The sequence below is a fragment of the Octodon degus genome, unplaced genomic scaffold (genome assembly GCF_000260255.1).
Source record: "Octodon degus isolate 3935 unplaced genomic scaffold, OctDeg1.0 scaffold00048, whole genome shotgun sequence".
Classification (NCBI taxonomy): domain Eukaryota; kingdom Metazoa; phylum Chordata; class Mammalia; order Rodentia; family Octodontidae; genus Octodon; species Octodon degus.
The window spans coordinates 9,447,351-9,454,294 of NW_004524624.1; the positions used below are offsets into that span (position 1 = coordinate 9,447,351).

At 41.4% G+C, this 6,944-nt stretch overlaps 1 protein-coding gene across 9 annotated transcripts in view; it reads left to right on the top strand.

The window, feature by feature from the left end:
• The first annotated feature begins 6,513 nt into the window (after positions 1 to 6,513).
• Pogz (pogo transposable element derived with ZNF domain) overlaps positions 6,514 to 6,944 on the top strand; it is a 66,724-nt gene continuing 66,293 nt past the window's right edge. For 6 of the 9 annotated variants that reach the window (XM_023716449.1, XM_023716451.1, XM_023716450.1 and 3 more), the window contains exon 1: positions 6,640 to 6,826. The gene's annotated coding sequence lies outside the window, so the exon portion shown is untranslated. Of the gene's footprint in view, positions 6,827 to 6,944 lie in introns of all 9 variants that reach the window. The other 3 variants (XM_004632357.1, XM_004632358.2, XM_004632360.2) reach the window with 1 other exon arrangement.

Below are 6,944 nucleotides of genomic sequence, written 5' to 3' on the forward strand. Positions count from 1 at the left end.
TATATATATATCCCATGGACAGAGCCTAGAAGAATGCACACCAAACTACTCACTGTGGCTTCTACTCACCATGGCACAAAAAAGGATTTATATATTTTGTTTAAAAAGGACAGAAACAGGCCAGACGTGGTGTTGCCAACTTGTGATCCCAGCACTTGGGAGGCTCAGCCAGGAGGATCACCTAGAGTTGAAGGCCAGCCTGAACTATATAGAGATCTTACATCAATCAATCAATCAATCAATCAATCAATCAATCAGTCAATCACTAAAAATTGCTTTGTTCTGCATACCACACTTGAATCAACTGGGAAACTATTTCTGTGTTATTTGTGTTATAAAACAAATACATAAGTTAGTAACACATTCAGCAAAAGTATTGTACATGGTTGCAGAAGAACAGAAGCAGACAAATTACCCAACAAAATAACCCCCTAAAGTCTCAACTGGTCATAGGTGGGGATGGACTTAGAGTGTGTGAAGCTGAAGTTGATTCATGGTGCAATGCTAGGATCAAGGGTGCTAGGATTAAGGATGTGAGAGCTGTGTACCTGAGTAGCTTAGATAAACTATAACGGATAGAAAGAGCTGTGCTAGTCCCTTGTTGCTTTGCTGCCTTCTGCCCACCATGAACTGTTTCTCTTTTACAATATCTCTCTGCCATGCCACCCTGCCTTGGACTCAGCCAATTATGACTGAAACTTCTACACTGTCAGCAAACGAAACCTTTTACCCTTTAACTTTAGGTGTTGGGTATTTTGTCTCAGCAATGAAAGGAAAATAACTAAGGCAGTTATCAATTGTCTATAAAGTAATATAAGTCCTCTTTTCATGAAGATTTATGGCATCAGTTTAATTCCTAGGTAAACATAAACTGATCAACTGCAAAGCAACAACCTGGGAGAAACAAATATAACTTTGTTTTGGGGTGTTTCTTATATAATATTAATTTAATTCAAAGTTAACCCCCTAACTTAATGATAAGTTAAATCATTATCTCCTATAAAGTCATGCAGTAATAGTAAAATATGACAGATGAAGTTCATGCCCATGCATTTTTAAGTATCTATATCTATATCTATATCTATATCTATATCTTTTATTTATTTGGTATAGGGTTTTGAGAAGGATTTTTTTTTATTTTTTTGCTGGCTCTGCCTTAAGGGCTGGTTTCATAAGGCAAGTGGAGTGGGGATCGAACTGTGGTATCCTGTGCCTGATTGCATTTGCATGAGCAGGTGCTTAAACAATTGAGCTAATAGGCAGGCCCCCAGTACAGGGTCTTGCTACACAGCTTTGACTCACAGTGATCCTCCTGTTTCAGCCTCCCCAGCAATGGGATTACAGGCATGTGCCACCATGCCCAGTTTTGGAGGCTGGCTCGGTGCGCCCAGGGTGGGGCTGGCATGGCATACTGTACTGTGGCTCGAACCCAGGTCCTTGTGCTTGCCTAGGAAGGCACTTAGACCACTGAGCTATCTCCATGGCCCAACAAAATATATTTTGAGCTGGGAATGTTGGCACTTGGGAGTCCAAGGATGGATGATCTTGATTTCAGGGCCAGCCTGGACTAGAGGGGAAAACTGTTTCAAAGAAAAAAAAAATTTAAATAAGGGGCCAGGGAGATAGCTCAGTAGAGTAAGTGCTTGCCTGGCAAGCGCAAGGGCCTGAGTTCAATCCCTGGTTCTAAGAAAAAAAATTAAATATAAAGACATTCAGTGCCTGATATGGTGGTGCACACCTGTAATCCCAGTACTTGGGAAGCTAAGGTAGGAGGATTGCTGTGAGTTTGAGGCCAAACTGGCCAGACTGGATTACATAGTGAGACCTTTTCTAAAAAAAAAAAAAAAAAGACATTCAATTGCTTCTTATTGAGAGTTAATGTGAAACTTTTCCCTTGGACCCCAGCTTTTCTACTAATGTATAAGGAGGTAGAAATAATATTTCAAAGTAAAATCTAGCCAGCTTCTAAGTTCCTTGTTCTTTATTTGACACTGGTCGGACACAGATCTTCGCTTACCCTTTATTTCATGACAATTCCCCTGTCACATTAGCCCCCCATTATTCTCTTTCTGTCCACGCACACACAGTGACTTCACTCTGAGACTCCATGCCATCAATCTTTTCAATCTGGGAGTTGCTCTGATGGTGAAAATTTCTCCACTGTCTTTTCTCTTATATTTTCCAGAATGAGCTCTCTTTGATTCTGAGCTTCTACTACCCTGAGTGTGTCCCAGAGGGAGGTGAGTTGGAGCATCTGCTTTTTAAAATCTGACATTGTCCTCTTGAAGTTCCTGTTTTCCTGGAGTGGCCTTGTGATCTGATCCTCATCATCCTTAGCCACAGTTCCCACGCCAGCTCATGCTGTCAACTTGACCCCAAACTGGAGAATAAGTGTTTCTGTCTGGAACCACAGAAGGCATCCACAATTCACTTTGCCTTCACAGACATGTTGAAATCATTTGTCTCTCTGCGTTGGCATGCTCCAAGCTATGAGTGGTTCCAATTTTCAACTTGTAGCAGAAACCATAAGTTAAGGAAGCAAATAAGTGTTTCCATAAACTGCTGAAAAAATCATCCTCTTCTGCTACTTGTGAAAAGCCCAAATTGGGAATGCCATTGACTTTTAACTTTCTTTCTTAAAAACCCCGGTGGAAAGGATTCATTGCTTCTATGCTGGCTACTGAAGACCAGAGTAGGTTTTTTAAGGGTAGCACTACTAGGGTCCAGTTTCTTCAATAGATTAAACTGCATTGACTTTCAAATCTCTTTGCTGTATGTTACAGAGGCACGTGTTAATTGATTTCTAAGAATTTTAATCACGTTATTTGTTCTACTGGTTTGGTTTCTCATCATTATTAAGATGATTCAACGGACAGACCATAGTCATCAATTTTATTACTTTAGAAATCTGTGTGCTGGCCGATGACAGCTAAATATCCCAATATGTCTTACATTAATATGACTTTTGCACTAGCTCAGAGAATGCATTTCTGGTGGTAGGAACATAAACTCTGTAGTTCTTTTTTTGAAATACTGCTGTAGTGCTGTAAGGTGGCAAATTTTACTTCAAAATTTTATACCTCCTCCAAAACGCCTTTGTACACCATTTCTTCCAGCTCTGCACCATGCAGCTGTTCAGCAGTTCTCTCTGTGGTATCAGTCAGACCACAGCATCACAGTGTTCCACGCCATTCCCTAACTGCCTGCTGATCTTTACTCATTTCATCAAAGCTTCCCTTAGACCCTGTAAAGCCCCATTTTTTAAAGATTCAGCATATTTTTTTATCCTTTATTTTTTGTGGCAGGTATAGTACCTCTCTCTCATGCACATATTTTTTAGCCATTATGGGTCAAAAGTGTCTCCCAGGACACAAACTAAATGAGAAGAAAATAGTGTACAGAGGTAGTACTTGGGAGGCTGAGGTGGGAGGAGCTCTACAGGTTCAAGGCCAGCATGTGCTACATAATGTGTTCAAGGCCAGCTTAAACTACACACTGAGGCTCTGTCTTAACCCTCCTCCTCTGCCACCCCCCACAAAAAAAGCAAAACAAAACAAAAGTAGCAGCTTCACCATCCCCTCACTGGGTCAGGCTGTGGTCATCTTCTCTGGATTATTAAAATGGTGTCCTGAGGGGTCTCTGCATCTGCCCTTGCCTGCATGTTATTCTTGGAAAGAAGTCAACGATCTTGAAAAAAGTTAGGTCAGTACTCTTTGGTGCAAATCTTCCAATGGTTTAATTTTTACTTCCAGTTTTTGTCAAAATGTCACTTTAATGATGAGGTTGTATCCAACCTGTCCAAATAAAATAGCAACTTCCTCTCTTCCTCTGTGCTAGGCTCCCAATTCCTCTATCCTACCCTTACCCTCTCCATAACACCTACCATTACATCACATATATATTTACCTACATAATGTGGCAGAATGCATTTTCCAGGTTGTAGATGGGAGTTCCCATTCTGCATGCTTTTCTTCCAAAGTGATATGTCCATTAGTTTCTCTCTGTGTGTGGTCGACATTCCCTACCTCCCTGAACAAAGCAGGCCTGTAATTGTGTTGGAAATGATGTTACGTGACCTCTGAAGCTAGGTTACAAAAAGACATAAATCTCTGCTGGTCTTCTTGGGGAACTCAGCCACTGATATGGGGAAGCACAGACCATATGGATAAGCCATTTGTAAATATTCTGGCCAACAGCTCCAATGCTGTGGCCCATGTCAACAGTTAACATCTATTAGACACATACATAAGGAAGCTTTGGAAGTAACTTCAGCACCATCCACTGCATAAAAGACTCCAAATGAGAACCCTTTAACTTAGCCTTATCACCTCCTTGAATCATGAGAGATAATGAAATTGTTTACAGACAATGAATTTTGGAGCTGTTTGTCATTTAATAACAGTGAAACAATATATTTCTATATATCTTGTTTCCCTTTTTGAGTTCAGGGATTATTATTTCTTTATCGTTGTATTTCCAGCACCTAGAACAATACCTGGTATACAAATAATAAATGTTGGAAAAAAAAAACCCAAATAATTAATGTGGAATGAATGAATGCATGATGTATTTTCAGCATGACGTGTCTAAATCTGCATATTACAGCATGGGAAAACCTGTGGGATCTTTCTGGGGTAAATAACAGATTTAAGATGTATAACTATATATAAAAATATAATAAATTATAATGATCACTGTCAGGACAATATAAGACTAAAGTTTCACTAAAACATTGTCTTTTGATGATTCCATAATCCTACTATGGGCTTTCCCAGGTCTGGCCTAGAAAGGCTTCAGAAGTATTTAAAAAAAAAAAAAAATCCTTCAGAAGTATTTCAGAAAGAGAAGTGATTCTTTCAATTAAAATAATGAAGATATCTTTAAGAACGACTGAAAAAAAAGAAGAATGACTACTGGGAAGTACTCTTATGGTTTTAGAATAAAAAAGAATGAAAATGGGTGGTGATAGGGGTCTTAAATTTTCGTGGAAGGAACAGTAGATTATGATGAATACATGGATCAAAACAATGTGAGGCGACAAGCAACAACAATCATAGTAGACAACATTATCTTTTTGAGTGACCAGATGAAAGAAAAGGAATGAACGGATGATTCTTGGGCCATTGTTGGGTATAGTCTCATTTCTAAATCATGCATAGTATTCATAGTTTTAAGGATAAGAATTAAAATGGTATTTTATAAAATAAAAAAAGAGAGAGAGAGAAAATGGGTGGTGATAGATGTGAGTACAGTTTGGAATGCCTACTGTCGTAGACCGGTGGGGTAAAGAGAATAACGTGGCACTGATCTCCCCATTCTTGCACCATATATGGTAGCTTATTTAGAATTTGATTTATCCCACTCAGCAAATATCTCACTAAGAATATTAACAATTTATTATCTCAGGAGACAATAAAGAGCAAAATTTCTTAGCTACCTGGAAGTTAGTTTTTGTGTGGAGGGATACTGTTCGACAGTCTACAATTAGCTAATCAATTTCTTTTGGGTAATCCATCTTTTGATTGAACAACACAGGCATGTAGTATTCAGGATGGTGTCAAAGCAGTCCTCATTACAAAATCCTTTTAGTTTAATTTTAATTTTTGGTGGTAGAGAATGAACCCAGAGGTTTCCTATCTATGAACTCTACCTAAACTAACTACTGTACATCCCTATTCCCAAGAAGCATCTTGAAAAGTAATCACGTGAGCCAGGTGTGATGGCACATGCCAATAATCCTAGCACTGGGGAGGCTGAGGCAGGAGGATTGTTGGCTGTTCGAGACCAGTCTGGGCTACAAAGTGAGCTCAAGGCCAGCCTGAACTGCATATGGAGGCCCTGTCTCAAAAACACCTAAAAAAAAATAAAGGACGAGGAGGAGGAGCAGGAGAAGAAGAAGAAGGAGGAAGAAGAGGAGGAGGAGAAGGAAAAGGAGAAGGAAAAGGAGAAGAAGAGGAGGAGGAGCAAAAACAATAACGTGCAAAGTCTTTCCAGAATCAACAAAGGGTGTGAAGGTAAATACGGTTTTACCAAATATTTCACTTAAGACCAATGCCATAAGGCAACATGATCAAGTGATCCTCAAAGAAGAGTGGACGCTTGCTTCGTTGCTTTGTTCCACTACAATTGATTTTACTGGGCCTCATCATCAGGCCTGTGACATTAAGTTCTCTTGTTTGGGTGTAAGCCTTAAGTGGAAAGTAGGGAGACTCTCAAATTCCCCTGGAAAGTCAAGTACATTGGGGACCATTTTTTTTGGAAATCCCACTTTCCTCACCAAATTTTACATATTTCTTCTGAAGCTAATTATTATTTTTTTCCATTAAGGATTTATTTATTTATTTATGTATTTATTTGCAGGCCCAAACAAACTTGACTAGAAAAGAAGCCCGGGCAGGGACTAGGATGAGCCCATGACGTGTAACGTGCTCCAGCCAATTGAAAGGCCAAGAGAGGGGGAGGGCGGAAGTGACGAGCCATATCCCTCCGCGGGGCGAGAGGGTCGGTGGGGGGAGTCGGCGTTTCTCTCCCCCGCGCCAGCTCCCGTACACGGAGCCGCATTCCTTGGCCCCCCCCACCCCCCTCCCTCGGGGCCCCCCCGCCCCCCTCGGGAAAAAAAATCCATCCCAAATCACTCGAACCCGAGGGAGGTTTCCTTTCACCCTCGGGGAGACGAGCTTTCAGACGGTTACCTCTTCTTCGTCTCCCCCCAAACCCCCGTCCCCTCCCCTTCTCCCACCCCCTTCTCCCGGCGCCGGGTGCAAGGTCCCTTTAAGGCGACGGCGCCTTCCTCGGGTCAGACTACCGGCGGCGACGACCACGGGAGGTGAGTGAGCGAGCGAGCCTCTGCTCTCCCCACCCCCTTTTCCCGGGGGTTCCGTTATCTTTTCGCTCGGCGAGGCGTTACGAGTCGAGACAATGAGAGGGGGATGGGGCGGGTGCGC